The sequence below is a fragment of the Narcine bancroftii genome, chromosome 2 (assembly GCF_036971445.1).
Source record: "Narcine bancroftii isolate sNarBan1 chromosome 2, sNarBan1.hap1, whole genome shotgun sequence".
NCBI lineage: Eukaryota > Metazoa > Chordata > Chondrichthyes > Torpediniformes > Narcinidae > Narcine > Narcine bancroftii.
In genome coordinates, this window is record NC_091470.1 from 312,122,627 (window position 1) to 312,138,731 (window position 16,105).

Genomic DNA, 16,105 nt, shown 5'->3' on the forward strand with positions numbered 1-16,105 from the left:
TCTTTAACAAATGTTTCAATACTGGCATATTATATTCCTGTAACAAATTCAAGTTCCAATGAAATATAAGTTCATGAACCTCGACCTCAGAAATACACGCCATTTCCACCTTAGCCCAGCTAGGAGGTTGATCTAGATCCATCAACATGCTAATAAACTTCAACTGGGCAGCTTCATAATAATTTTGAAAATGTGGTAACTGAAGTCCTCCTCATGCATATTTCCATGTAAGTTTATACAATGCCACTCGAGCTAATTTACCTTTCCATAAAAACCTCCGCACTACCTTATTTAAATCCTGAAAAAAACCTTTTGAAAATAAACAATGTAATGACTGAAATAAATATTGAATTTTGTGAAAAATATTCATTTTAATACAATTGACCCTACAAATCAAAGTTAATGGAAGATCTTCCCACTTAATCAAATCTGCTTTAATCCATTTTAATATAGGCACATAATTTAACTGATACAATGACTGATAATTAACATCTACAAACAGTCCTAAATATTTAATTTTATTTGTCCACCTTAATTTTGTAATAATCTAAAATTGGGAATAATCTCCTATTCCAACTGGTACAATTTCACTTTTATCCCAATTAACTTTATATCCTGTCAATTCTTCAAACACTCTTGTAACTGCTTCAATGACCATTCCGGTTCCATCAAATATATCAATACAACATCTGTAAATAAATTAATTTTATATTTTTCATCCATAACCTTCATCCCTCTAATTTCATCATTTTGTCTAATAGTCTGTGCTAATGGTTCAATAGCCAATGCAAATAAGGCTGGTGACAATGGACAGCCCTGTCGAGTTGAATGAGTCAACCTAACCGGTAAAGAAATCTGACCACTTGTCACCACCCTAGCAATCGTGTTTGTATATAAAACTTTAACCCAACCAATAAAAAAAAGGGCCAAATTTAAACTTTTCTAACACCTTAAATAAAAAATCCCACTCAACCCTATCTAAAGCCTTTTCTGCAACTAGTGCAACCACCATAGGATGGTTAGGCTGTTTTTGGTATGCATTGACCAAAGTAATTAATCGAAGAATATTATCTGATGCATTTCTGTTCTTAATAAAACCTGATTGATCAGTGTGTATCAACTTAGGTAAGTATGTAGCAAATCTATTAGCTAATACTTTGGCTATAATTTTATAATCTAATTTAATAAAGAAATAGGTCTATATGAAGACACTTTTAATGAATCTCTATTTTTTTTTAATAAGTTATTAAAGCACTTGAACAAGATTCTGGCAACTTCTGTTCTTCAGTAACTTGTTTTAACACATCTCCAAATACATTAGATAAATCATCATAAAAAATTTATAAAATTTCACAGGAAATCCATAATCCCCTGGGGACTTTCCATTTAGCATTTCCTGTATAGCTTCCTTGATTTCAAAATCTGTAAATGGAGATTCCAATTCCTGAATATCTTTCTCATCTAATACCAGTAACCTTAATTTAGATAAATAAGATCCAATAGAACTATTATCCTGCTTTCCCTCAAAAGTATATAATTTTTGATAGAATGAATAAAACTGATCATTAATTTCCTGAGGCTTATAAGTAATTATTGAATTCTTTTTAATGGCATTAATAGTCTGAAATGCCTGTTCAGCTTTCAATTGATTAATTAAATGCTCAAACTGATAAATTTGTAAAGTATGATAGCATAATTTCAATTTCACTAATTCTGCTTTTTTGACTTTGGTCACATCCTTCTGAAAATCTTTCTCTAACTCAGCAATCTGATTTTTCAACATTAAACTTTCTGCCATATATTGTTTCTTAACTTTCGTAGAATAACTAATAACCTGTTCCCTCAAATAAGCTTTAAAAGCATCCCATACTACAAAATGACTATCCACAGAATTAATATTCTCAGTCAAAAATAAAGAGATATGCTCTTTAACAAAAGTAACAACCTCTGTTTTTTTCATTAACATTGCATTAAACCTCCATCTATATGACGAAAGTACGACTTCTGAACTTTCACAGGAAAAAAGTAATAATGAATGGTCTGATAGAACTCTACTTTTATATTCAACTTGCAATGCTCTACCCTGTAGGTGTGCTGATACCAAAAAAAAATCAATCCTAGAAAATGAATCATGTCATGATGAATTAAAAGAAAAATCTTTCTCTGTAGGATTAACCTTTCTCCAAATATCTACCAGATTTAAATCTTTCATCAACCCATTGATTTGTATTGCCATCTTTGATATCCTTATACTCTTCAGATTTCTGTCCAATAAAGGTTCCAAAACACAATTAAAATCTCCCCCAACTAAAATATTTTCATCAGCTTGAGTTAACAATAAAAAAGCTTCTGAAATAAACCACTCATCATCTATATTAGGTGCATAAAGATTAAGCAAAGTCCAAGATTCAGCAAAAATTTTACAATTCACCCTTAAAACTCTATCTACATTTCCCTCTGAAGATTCCAATCCAAATGGTAAATTTTTATGAATCAAAATCGCCACCCCTCTTGCCTTAGAATTAAAAGAAGAAAAAAAAACACTTGTCCAACCCAATCTCTTTTCAATTTCAAATGTTCCTTTTTAGTCAAATGTGTTTCTTGTAAAAAGGCAATATCAATTTTAATTTTTTAAATATAAGCCACAACCCTCTTTCGTTTAATTGTATTATTTAATCCCTGAACATTGAAAGTTGAAAAATTCAAAGTAGACATGGCGTCGGCAAGTGCAACGACAATGGGCGCCTCCTGTTGGAGCTCTGCGCAGAACAGCGGCTTGTCATTACAAACACCCTTTTTCAGCAGAGGGACAGCCTTAAGACCACCTGGATGCATCCCCGATCCAAACACTGGCACCTCCTGGACTACATCCTGGTGCGAGAAAGTGACAAACAAGATGTGCTCCACACCAGGGTCATGCCTAGCGCGGAATGCCACACTGACCACCGGCTGGTTCGCTGCAAGCTCAACCTTCACTTCAAGCCAAAGCCCAGGAACAATAAAGCCCCCAGAAAGAGGTTCAATGTTGGAAAACTGCAGTCAGACGAAGCGAGAGGAAACTTCCAGGCAAACCTCAAAGCAAAGCTCGACGTTGCAACCCGCCTCACGGACCCGTCCCCTGAAACCCTCTGGGATCAGTTGAAGGCTACCATACTGCAATCCACTGAAGAGGTACTGGGCTTCTCCTCCAGGAAAAACAAGGACTGGTTTGACGAAAACAGCCAGGAAATCCAGGAGCTGCTGGCAAAGAAGCGAGCTGCCCACCAGGCTCACCTTACAAAGCCGTCCTGTCCAGAGAAGAAACAAGCCTTCCGTCGCGCATGCAGCCATCTTCAGCGCAAACTCCGGGAGATCTAAAATGAGTGGTGGACTAGCCTCGCCAAACGAACACAGCTCAGCGCGGACATTGGCGACTTCAGGGGTTTCTACGAGGCTCTAAAGGCTGTGTACGGCCCCTCACCCCAAGTCCAAAGCCCGCTGCGCAGCTCAGACGGCAAAGTCCTCCTCAGCGACAAGATCTCCATCCTCAACCGATGGTCAGAACACTTCCAATCTCTTTTCAGTACCAACCGCTCAGTCCAAGATTCCGCCCTGCTCCAGCTCCCTCAACAGCCCCTAAGGCTAGAGCTGGATGAGGTTCCCACCCTGGATGAGACATATAAGGCAATCGAACAACTGAAAAGTGGCAAAGCAGCAGGTATGGATGGAATCCCCCCAGAAGTCTGGAAGGCTGGCGGCAAAACTCTGCATGCCAAACTGCATGAGTTTTTCAAGCTTTGTTGGGACCAAGGTAAACTGCCTCAGGATCTTCGTGATGCCACCATCATCACCCTGTACAAAAACAAAGGCGAGAAATCAGACTGCTCAAACTACAGGGGAATCACGTTGCTCTCCATTGCAGGCAAAATCTTCGCTAGGATTCTACTAAATAGAATAATACCTAGTGTCGCTGAGAATATTCTCCCAGAATCACAGTGCGGCTTTCGCGCAAACAGAGGAACCACTGACATGGTCTTTGCCCTCAGACAGCTCCAAGAAAAGTGCAGAGAACAAAACAAAGGACTCTACATCACCTTTGTTGACCTCACCAAAGCCTTCGACACCGTGAGCAGGAAAGGGCTTTGGCAAATACTAGAGCGCATCGGATGTCCCCCAAAGTTCCTCAACATGATTATCCAACTGCACGAAAACCAACAAGGTCGGGTCAGATACAGCAATGAGCTCTCTGAACCCTTCTCCATTAACAATGGCGTGAAGCAAGGCTGTGTTCTCGCACCAACCCTCTTTTCAATCTTCTTCAGCATGATGCTGAACCAAGCCATGAAAGACCCCAACAATGAAGACGCTGTTTACATCCGGTACCGCACGGATGGCAGTCTCTTCAATCTGAGGCGCCTGCAAGCTCACACCAAGACACAAGAGAAACTTGTCCGTGAACTACTCTTTGCAGATGATGCCGCTTTAGTTGCCCATTCAGAGCCAGCTCTTCAGCGCTTGACGTCCTGCTTTGCGGAAACTGCCAAAATGTTTGGCCTGGAAGTCAGCCTGAAGAAAACTGAGGTCCTCCATCAGCCAGCTCCCCACCATGACTACCAGCCCCCCCACATCTCCATCGGGCACACAAAACTCAAAACGGTCAACCAGTTTACCTATCTCGGCTGCACCATTTCATCAGATGCAAGGATCGACAATGAGATAGACAACAGACTCGCCAAGGCAAATAGCGCCTGTGGAAGACTACACAAAAGAGTCTGGAAAAACAACCAACTGAAAAACCTCACAAAGATAAGCGTATACAGAGCCGTTGTCATACCCACACTCCTGTTCGGCTCCGAATCATGGGTCCTCTACCGGCACCACCTACTGCTCCTAGAACGCTTCCACCAGCGTTGTCTCCGCTCCATCCTCAACATCCATTGGAGCGCTCACACCCCTAACGTCGAGGTACTCGAGATGGCAGAGGTCGACAGCATCGAGTCCACGCTGCTGAAGATCCAGCTGCGCTGGATGGGTCACGTCTCCAGAATGGAGGACCATCGCCTTCCCAAGATCGTATTATATGGCGAGCTCTCCACTGGCCACCGTGACAGAGGTGCACCAAAGAAAAGGTACAAGGACTGCCTAAAGAAATCTCTTGGTGCCTGCCACATTGACCACCGCCAGTGGGCTGATAACGCCTCAAACCGTGCATCTTGGCGCCTCACAGTTTGGCGGGCAGCAGCCTCCTTTGAAGAAGACTGCAGAGCCCACCTCACTGACAAAAGGCAAAGGAGGAAAAACCCAACACCCAACCCCAACCAACCAATTTTCCCTTGCAACCGCTGCAATCGTGTCTGCCTGTCCCGCATCGGACTGGTCAGCCACAAACGAGCCTGCAGCTGACGTGGACTTTTTACCCCCTCCATAAATCTTCGTCCGCGAAGCCAAGCCAAAGAAAGAAAGAATATATTTACACTCTATAAAATAATGCTCCCCTTTATAATTCTTCAAAAGAAAAAAAAATCCCACCCCTCAATAAACAAAAAAATTAAGAAAAATAACCCAAAAAATAAAAAAAATACACCCGAAGGTAGTAACACCCTAGAAATCTGGGTGTGGTAAGCCCACTAGTGGTAGATGACAGTCAAAGCTTTCAGTGTCATCCACCCCCCCCCCCCAGCCAGATACATATTAATTATGTAATTAAGAACAATCAAATATAGTAAATATATTCAACCCAATGATTCCAAGCCCAATGATTGTCAATGTCAAGAAGACTTTGTGTCAGCTCTTCTTTATTTCCATTCTTTCAATACCCATTCCCATTGCTATTTCCGTTTACCCTCTTCTTAGGAGATGATGGTGAAGACTGCCCATTTCTTCGCAATTCTGGCAATGAATTAGCAAAAACCAAGACATTGTGATTTTTCTAAACAAAATTGAGATTGAAAGTTTCCATAAAACCTTCAAAATTGCAGGATAACGGAAAGCAAACTTATAGCCCTTTTGTCATAAGACATCTTTAGCCGAATTAAATTCCCATCGTCTTCTAATAATCTTGACTCAGATCAGCATAAAAAAAAACACTATTATTTTGAACCATCAGCAGGGATTGACTCTGCCGCGCTTTCTGTACCGCCATTCGTAAAATCATTTCTCTATCTTGATATTTCAAACAATGAATCAAGACCGTACTTGGTGTTTGTCCTGGAAGTGTTTTTTTTTTCCTCAACGCTCCAGTTCCAAACCTTCAGGAAAAAGCTCTTTACCCAGTTCCTCTGGGATCCAATGCTTAAATTTTTTTATTGGATCAGAACCTTCAATGTCCTCTGGAAGACCAACTACTTACACATTATTTCTCCAGCTTTGATTTTCCAATGAATCAATCTTCTTCAATAAATCCCTTCTTTGAATCCCCCCATCTACAAAAGAACCTACCACTTTTAAAATTTTTTCTCTATTGCATTCCACCTGATTTTGACATTCAGAAAAATTTAAAAAAAATTATCTTGTACAATATCAACAGATTTTATACATCTATTAATATCACTCTTAACTACAGTCATTTCTTGTTTCATAGTTGACATTTCATCACACAAAATATTCATTTTTGTTTTCACCTCCATAAATTCTTGGGTCATTTGAGTTGACATTTGTTTCATTTGGGAAGAAATTCCTTCCAAAACAGTGAACACTGAGTCCAATCCAGATTCCATAGCCACTTTTTGAGGTCTACCTTCTTTAACTGCAGGCTCCTCTTCCTGGGCAAATTCCAATAAGGTAAGTTCCTCTTCTTCAGTCACCATAGGTCCTTTGACTGTGTGGCTGCGGGTTTGGACACCTGATGCCGGCACCCCGACTTCGTCGGGGCACCGGCGCTTGGGCTCCCCCACAGCCCACACTTTCTTCAAAAGATCACGGACCCGGGATGCCCTGCGCATGTCCGGCAGAACTGCCGGACGCGCAGGAGCGTCCTCCGATGCTACACTGCACGTCCCCGGGCCACCCAGCAATGTCACGGGCTCACGGCCCCCTTTGTCGGTCGGCTACGACCGAACTCACCAGAGTGCTGGCGCCATCTTGCGACTGCAGGATCGCCGCTGAGGTCAAGCTTGAATGGGCAGGAGTCCTCTGAGGCTTGGAGGCTCCCAACAACGACTGCGTGGATTCAGCTACACTTTTATATAGCAATTTCTTCTGAAGTTGAGTTTTAGATTTCTTCTCATTGGTAGCCATGGTGAATCACTGTTATTCAAAAAACTGGAAATATTATTTTTAACCACTTTAATACTTTTTAAAATCGGGTATTTAATAATCCAGCTGGGGAAAGGTGGAACACATGTCTTTCTTCTACGCCATCTTGCCATGCACCCCCCCTCCCAACCGAAGTTAGTTTTTTAACAAACAAAAAAAAAGAACATGAAAAGTGCCAGATACTGGATGGATCGTCCAGCCAAGATTGTTACGACTGCAACATGTATTGTATTAGGTTTCTTTGAAGTTGGGGATATACTGTCATTGAAACTGTGCAAAGATAGGCATTTTAAGTCAGTCAGTCAGTATTTTATTCTCATTTTTAAAACCATAAAACAGCCATAAAATTTTATTTCTTCAGGACAAGGTGTTGTATAATAGCATAATACTATACATAAGACCAAGCAATGAAGCAGGCAATATGGCACTGTAGCTAGGGGCCATTGCAAGAAACTGCCGTGCAGCCATCTCGAACCACAGCCGCCATCTTATCCCAGCCTCCCAGTTACAGTTTTATCCCTACAAATTCACAACATAACTTTAAAACAAACTGCTCAACAGAATATTACAAACTAACGGTGAAAGGAACATATTTATAGACTGAGATCTGTCCGTCGGCCCAGTAAGACAGGATAGCAACGTCCACATCAGCGCAAAGTGACTCCTGGTTCAGCAGTTGCCATTCCCCAGTCCAGAGGCTGCTGCAACCTTCCACCACACTGAAGCGAGAGTCTTCCAGCCTATTTCTTCAGGGAAACTCCCCTCAGTCTACAGTGCCTCGGAGCCTTGGCCCTGGCACCAACTGCCACTGAACCCACACTCCCGGCTGACACAAGCACCGTAGGTACCCAAGCCAGCACATGGCCCACCGTTTCAGCCCTCGGACTACCTCCTCGACCCTTCACCATCCTTCCAGCCCAACAAAGAGCCGCTGCCAGTAACACAGAAGGCCCTCGCAGCTGCTCTCTACCTTGAGACTGCTGGCCGCTGCCCTGCTGACACCAGCCTTTACCACTGACTCCATTCACGACACCCCTGATCCAGCACGGAGATTTCATCTGTGACCACTAGGCCACAACAAACTTTCCGCCGCCAGCACCAGCCATTCGAGTCAGACCTCAGCAACTTCTCAAGAGGTCTGCTTCCTTCGTGATGTCTCCAGCATTGCCTTTCTCAGTCCCCGTCGTTCTAGAGACCGTCCTCAATCCATTTCAGTGTTCCTTCACGGTACCTACTTAGGTAAGTGAAACACCTATGCCAGAGAGGCTACTGCCAGCTGTAATGGCATCACCATTTTCCTTCCAATTATTAAATACTTGCCTATTTGTCATATTCTTTGCCTCATTTCTGTTAGTTCGATGAAAGAAATTGCACTGTTATTAAACCCTTTATATGAAATAAGATGTAAATAACACCCCTGGAGAAAGCATTCATTTAATGCAAATAAGTCTGGTTTTCCTGTTTGATGTGTACCGATCTTCCATGATGTCACATAATATGGAAGGAACTATTATTTTGTAAGTGTTGGCACCATTTCTGTACTGTGATTATGACTTCCTCTACTTACATAAAGTGGAACATCTGTCATTTTTATGTGCAACCCTTAGATACCCATTTTCTAAATGAAGAAAAATAGAGATTTTAAATCTCAATTGAGTGTATATAAATACATCCCATAAGCAAAGTCTTCATATTATCTGGACATTTTCAGATTTTACTGATCTCAGCCTCAGATCTTATGTAGTCAACAGAAATGAAAACAAAATAATGAGACCTACCATAGATTATTGCAGAGCTGAACACTCAAATAATTTTACTGCTCTGGAAGAAATCTTTCCCCTTGCTTCAAGTTATTTTCTTTCTGAAACATGCTGAGTCATCCTGGGTATGATTCCTCAAGCTTTGGCTGCCATCCAGCATCTTACAACAAAGGCTATTCTTCATCAGTAAACCCAATAGCAAGTGTAATCTGACCAGGGAGACCAATTTAACCATGTCTTCCTGACCAAAGCCCATCAAGCAGAATGCAGAAGGAAGGAACTGGAGTATGATCCAGAGTCCAGGACCTTCTATCCAGAGACAGAAACTTGAATACCCGAGAACATCAGTGCAAAGGTATTTTAATGCAATTAATTACATATGGAATCCTGATATACATTATGGAATTCACATTTGTTGTTGGAGCCCACAAAATAGTTTTGATGCAAAAGCTGGCAAAGTTGTGGATAGAGAATGTAGTGAACTGGGATTCACTAGAAGTGTCCTGTACTGATGACTAATTCCACCTCCTGGCTCCTCCCCCGGGGGCTCATATATAACCCTGATCTCCCACCTAAACCCAGAACCCCTCTGAAGCCTGTTCATGAACCCTACCTGTGTTGTAAGCTAATAAAAATGTTAGTTCTCCCTCCAATCGAGTGTGAGCTTTTATCTATATTACAAGTTTATTAGCTTACAAACCAGGACGGAGGCGTTGCTCAAGCCCAGTATGCTGTTAATAGACCCCAGTCCCCTGACGTGGCAGAAGAGTTTGCACATTGGCTACACTGTTTCCAGGCCTACCTGAATGCGACCAGGGACGTCTTCCATGCAGATGAACTCCAGAGGTTGGTGCTCATCTCAAAATTAGGGATGAAGGGGTACACAATCATATCAAGGACCTCGCTAGCCATGTAAAGCTGGCCAAATAACTGGAACAGGCCAGTCTTCGAACAATGACCTTGAGGCCAGAGAACAAGCACTCTTAGGTGAGCACCTCCAAGGTCCGGCGGCCCCTGCTCTAATGGCTGCTACTTCCCGAGCCTGGTAGTGCTTTTTCTGCAGCAAGGAACAGCACCTAATGTCCACTGCCCGGCCAAAGGCTCAGTGTGCTCCAGCTGTGGGAAGAAGGGACATTGGGCGAGGGTATGCCATGCGAAGGGAGGTCCAGGGAAGACTTTGAGGAGATGCCTGGGGTTTTTCTCATATTACGTCCAATGGGTCCCTCAATACGCCGACAAGGTTCATCCCCTCTTAAGGGCCACAACTTTCCCCCTTTCGGCCAAAGCTCAAACAGCTTTTAATTACCTACAAATTTACATCATGAAAGCCATCAATCACTCAATCAGGTGAGCAGGCCGGTCACCTTTTTCTCCCAGACGCTTCAAGGCCACGAGCTCCGGAGCCCATCTGTGGAAAAGGAGGCTCAGGCCGTTGTAGAAGCTGTAAGTCACTGGAGGCACTACCTGTCTAGTAGAAGATTTACGCTCCTCACAAACCAGCATTCTGTTGCATTCATGTTCAGCAACGCCAAGAGGGGAAAAATCAAGAATGACAAAATTGCTAGGTGGAGGACTGAACTCTCCACCTACAGTTTTGATATCGCCTACCAGCTAGGGGCCCTTAGCGACCCTCCAGATGCCTTGTCCAGGGGGTGCTGTGCCTCGACACACACTGGTCTACTGCAGACCATGCACAATGAGCTTTGCCATCCAGGAGTCACCCGCATGGCTCATTTTCTCAAGTCCCGCAATTTGCTCTACTCAATAGAAGACGTCAGGGTAATGACCAGGTCATTCCAGGTCTGTGCTGAGTGGAAGCTGCATTTTTTTCACCCTGCGTAAGTGCACCTGATTAGATCATCCAGGCCCTTCGAACAGCTCAGCGTCTATTTTAAGCGACCTCTCCCATCCATGAATGGGAACATCTACTTTCTCTCGTTCATCAATGAATACTCCCGCTCCCCATTCGCCATCAGGTCCCCAGACACGTCCTCCTCATCTGTTATGAAGGTGCTAGACTCTATTTTCACCCTGTTCGGGTATCCTGGCTATATTCATAGGGACTGTGGCTCAGTCTTCATGAGCGATGAGCTGTGTCTGTACCTGCTGGTGAGAAGCATCACATCCAGCAGGACTACCTGCTACAACCTCCGGGGGAACAGACAGCTGGAAAAAGAGAATCCCATGATCTGGAAGGTGTCAAACTTGTTCTGAAACAAAAAAGCCTTCCAGATTTGTGCTGGCAGGATGTCTTCCCCATCGCACTCCACTCAATTTGGTCGCAACTCTGCACTGAGACCAATGCTACTCCTCATAAACTCATGTTTACATTCAACAGAAGGTCGGCATCAGAATCTACACCTCCAATCTGGCTCACTAGTCCTGGACTGGTCCTTCTCAAGAAGCATGTGAGGAGAAGCAAGACTGACCCCCTGGTGGAGTACCCAGATGGGAGGGAGGACATCGTCTCCATCAGTGACATGGCATCTGCTGCAACAGAGGATCCATTGCCACAAGTTACCGAGATTTTTCTCCCCACTCTCATTCAGGGCCTCAGGGGACCCAGTTCAGGAGGAGAGTGAACCCCCCTTCTATTGTCAAGCCAGAATCCCACCCCACTACCCTTCCATCACAAGTGGACCAGGAGACTCAAGGAGCCCAATGCCTAAGGTGCTCCACCAGGATCTCCAGACCCCCCAGACTCCCTGAATGTGTAAATAGTATTTTAAATATTTCTCTTCTGTGTCTATTACTGGCTTCTGACCCTTATTCTCTTCATCCACAGACCCTTAATTCTAAAGGAAGGGGTGAATGAAGTGAACTGGTATTCACTAGAAGTGTGCTGTACTGACGACTGGTCCTGCCTCCAGGCTCCTCCCCCAGGGGCCCGTATATAACCCAGGTTTCCTGCCTAAACCCAGAACCCCTCTGAAGCCTGTTCATGAACCCTACCTGTGTTGTAAGCTAATAAAAGCATTAGTTCTCCCTCCAGTCGAGTGTGAGCTTTTATCTACACTACAGAGATAAAGGACAAGCAAAGGTTTTTAGAGTACACTATTAGTTGGCACAGCACTGTGGGCCAAAGTGCCTATTCTATGCTGTAGATTTCCATTTTCTTTGATACATTAGGATATTAATCAGTTGGAAATATGGCCTCTGGAGTTGACCAAAGTGTGAGGTGTTGCACCTTCGGAGCTCAATTGTAAGAGGAAAGTATACTGTAAAAATGGCAGGCCCCTTAGGAGAACAGATGTAGGTGGATCTTGAGGCATGTCCATAACTTCCCATAAGTGGCAATGTACAGTCAATATATAGAGCAGTAAAGAAGGTGCTGGACTATGTGTATGTGAAGTTCTGCCTCACCTGGAAGATCAGATTGTGGTCCTGGATAGAAGTGAGAGAGGAGATGTAGTGACAAGTTTGGCACTTTCTGTCATTACAGCAGGAAGTTCTTTAAGGGATTGAAGGGTCGGGAGGGAGGGAAGAGTGAACCAGGGAGTCTCAGGAAGACCTATCCTTGCTAAATGTGGAGAGGGGTAGTGAGGAGAAGATGTGATTGGAAATGAAAGAGAATGCAGAGGCTGATGGGGTGGAAAGTACGGACTGTGTCCTTGTTCTGCCTTGGGGAAGGTGGAATGCTTATTTCTCTTTTTTTTTAATCTAAATGATAAAGGATCCTGCCCTGAAACATTGACTAATCATTTCTATCCAGGGTTGTTTTCTGATCCATTGAATTCCTCCAACAGTTTATTATTTGCTATAGCAATCTACAAACTTTACCCAGTCTGGCCTTAATGATACTCCAGGCAAACAATGAATATAAATTGTAATGTGGTTCAGGAGCAATAAGAGATGAAGAATAACAGCAACATTTTGTATCTTATGTGCAAATAAATAAAAGGAATCAGAAGCCAATTCTAATTGCTCAACTATTACCCAGACTGAATTCAGATAATATGGGTTGGATCTTGGAACTTCCTATTCTGTATTCTTCAATTTCAGATCGGGAATTTTATATTTTAAATGAGTCATAAAATCAAAGGTAATTAACAAAGACAATTTGAAACTCCTTAGCCAGTCAATTCCAAAGCCAAACTTGAGACAGATAAGGTATTTTCTCAGGCAGCGGAGGTGGGTATGATGGCTTTGTGCATCAAATGTGGATCATGCAGACAGTTTTAAGATGTAGTAATTTTGTGGTTATCACCAGTGTTGTGTCAAATTTTTCCCACACAGTCCTAAACTTGTGCTGGAGGTAAAAAAAACATAAAATATTTTATCAGATAGATGCAAAGATATATTTTTCACCAGGCATTTGTTAAACTGGGACTACAAAGGATTCCCGTTTTCTCTCCTCCTGCCTTTTAAATACTCATTATCCAGAGGTAGCAATACTGGTGAGATGTAAAATGAGCAATGTCAGTTAAAGTTCTTGAAACATGTTTCACTGACTTTTCTTTCTATTGAAGTCACTGAATAGAAAAATCAGGGTGGGTTTATAACACGTAACCATTGCCCAAGGTGAATATTCTACCAATATCTTAAGTATGGCTACCCAAGATTTAGATTTAATGTAGGAATCCACAACAGAATGATTAATAATTCAGAAAATCATAGGGCAAAACAGCACAGAAACAGGCCTTTAATCCCAACTCTTCCATGCCAAACAAGTTGTAAATCCAAGCCTGCATTTGTCCCATATCTCTCTCAGTCTTTTCCAGCCATGTACCTGTCCAAATATCCTTTAAATGTCATAATTGTACCCACCTCTGCAGCTCCCTCCAGCAGTTCATTCTATATGGACATCACACTCTGTGCAAAAATGTTGCCCCTCAGCTTCCCTTTAAATCTTTCACTTCTCCCCTTAAATTTATAGCCTCTAGTTTTAGAATCCTGGGTAAAAGACTATTGCTACTCATCTTACCTATGCCCCTGGTGATTTTTATACACTTGCCTATTCAGTCTCTCCTTAAAGTGTAAGCCCTCCAGACCTGGGCCATCTTTGTGAATCCGTTGTGCCCTTTCCAAGTGAGGTAAGAAAGGATATACTGATCTTGAAAGCAGTGCAGAGGAGGTTCACCAGCTTGATTGCAGAGATTAGAGGGTAAACCATGAGGAGAGATTAAGTTGCTTGGGACAGTTATTACTGGAGTTCTGAAGAATGAGAAGGAATCTTACAGAAACATAGAAAATCAGGAAATGAATGGATAAGATAGAAGCAGGAATGTTGTTTCCACTGGTAGGTGACACTAAAACTAGGCAACATAGCCTCAAGGTTCAGCTGAGTAAGTTTAAGAAAGAAATGAGGAAAATGTTTCTCCTAGAGAGTAATGAATCTGAGGAATTTTTCTTCCCAAGTAAAAAATAGAGACTGCATCATTCAATATATTTAAGAAATAGTAAAATATATTTTGCATAATCAAGGAATTAAGGATTACATGAAAAAGACAGGTAGGTGGAGTTGAGTCCATTGCCAAATCAATTATAATCTTATTGAATGGTGGAGCAGGTTCAACAACCCATATGGGCTAATCTTGCTCCTATTTCTTCTGTTCTTATGTTCATTCTTAAACATAATATAAATGACATACAACAGTAGGCCCAGCGCCAGTCCCTGTGGCACACCACTTGTCACAGGTCCCCAATCTGAAAGAAAAATCTTCCACCTCCTACCATCAAGCCAATTGTGTATCCAATTGGTCACTTCACCCTGGGTCCCATTTGATTTAGCCTTCTGGAGCAGCCTACCATGCAGTACCTTGCCAAGCCTTACTACAGTTCACATAGACAATGCCTTACCGCTCTGCCTTCATCAGTCTTCTTTAAAACAATACTCAATCAAATTTACAATTTTAGACACACAAAACAATGCTGACTATCTTGAATCAGTCCTTGCCTTTTCAAACGTAGATGGATCCCATCTGTCAGAATCCCCTCTAGTAAGTTACCAACAAATGATGTTAGGTTCACTAATCCATAGTTTTCTAGTTTCTTTGCCATCTTCCACCTTCCAGCACCTGACCATCAGCTAATGATGATTCAAATACCTCTGCCTGAGCCCCCATAATTTCTTCTCTATTTACTTAGGTGCATGGATACTTCAAAGGTTTCAACATAAGTAGAGATGGAAGAAGCAAGAGCGGGAAGTCAGAGGACAAAGTAAATTTGATATTTCCTCCGACAATATGATTGCCTTTGTAATGGCTGAGAAATTTACACATCAATGAAGTAGTCAGGTACATGTGTGAACTCCTGGAAATAGAATCAGATTAAATCTGCTCTGATTTGCCAGTAATGATAAAGTGGCGCATTCAGTTTTGCCATAATGCCCTTCCAGAGAAGTGTAGATTTGTCAGCAGAGAGAGCTTATTTTAGATGACAATATATGCTCAATTGCTGCAGGAACTCAGTTTAAATTGTGCATGATGTTAATTTTTTTGTACAAAAGTGGCAGCAAAAGGCAATGCTACTGTAACTGTGGGTCTTCATTTAATAGAACATAGAACAATCCAGTACTGTTCATGCTCCTCGGCCCTTGATGTTGTGCCAACCCATATATTCCCTCCTAAAAAAAAGTACTAAACCCTCCCTACCCCATATCCCTCTATTTTCCTTTTATTCATATGTCTGTCTAAGAGTTTCTTAAATGCCCCCAATGTTTCAGCTTCCATCATCATCCCCAGCAAGGTATTCCAGGCATCCACAACTCTCTGTGTAAAAGACGTACACCTGATGTGTCCCCTAAACTTCCCTCCCTTAACTTTGTACATATATGTCCTCTGGTGTTTGCTGGTCTTGCCAGAGGAATCAGGTGCTGGCTGTACACCTATCTATGCCTCTCATTATCTTGTAGACCTCCATCAAGTCTCCTCTCATCCTTCTACGCTCCAAAGAGAAAAGTCCCAGCTCTGCTAACCTTGCCTCATAAGACTAGTTTCTCATTCCAACCAACATCCTGGTAAATCTCTGCATCCTCTCTGTACCTTCCACATCCTTCCTATAATGAAGTGATAAGAACTCAATACAATATTCTAAATGTGGTCTTAAGAAAGATTTGTAGAGTTTAAGTACTGGAATTCAGCACTTTACAAAATGATCTGCCCTCAGGCAGC

At 42.4% G+C, this 16,105-nt stretch overlaps 1 long non-coding RNA gene across 3 annotated transcripts in view; it reads left to right on the forward strand.

The window, feature by feature from the left end:
• LOC138755526 (uncharacterized) overlaps positions 1 to 16,105 on the forward strand; it is a 101,573-nt gene that overhangs the window by 31,422 nt on the left and 54,046 nt on the right. The window contains exon 3 of one of the 3 annotated variants that reach the window (XR_011352366.1): positions 15,081 to 15,255. The exons of 1 other annotated variant lie outside the window; for it this stretch is intronic. This is a non-coding gene — a long non-coding RNA (uncharacterized lncRNA). Of the gene's footprint in view, positions 1 to 11,778; positions 11,922 to 15,080; positions 15,256 to 16,105 lie in introns of those variants that run through there. One more of the 3 variants, XR_011352368.1, reaches the window with a different exon arrangement.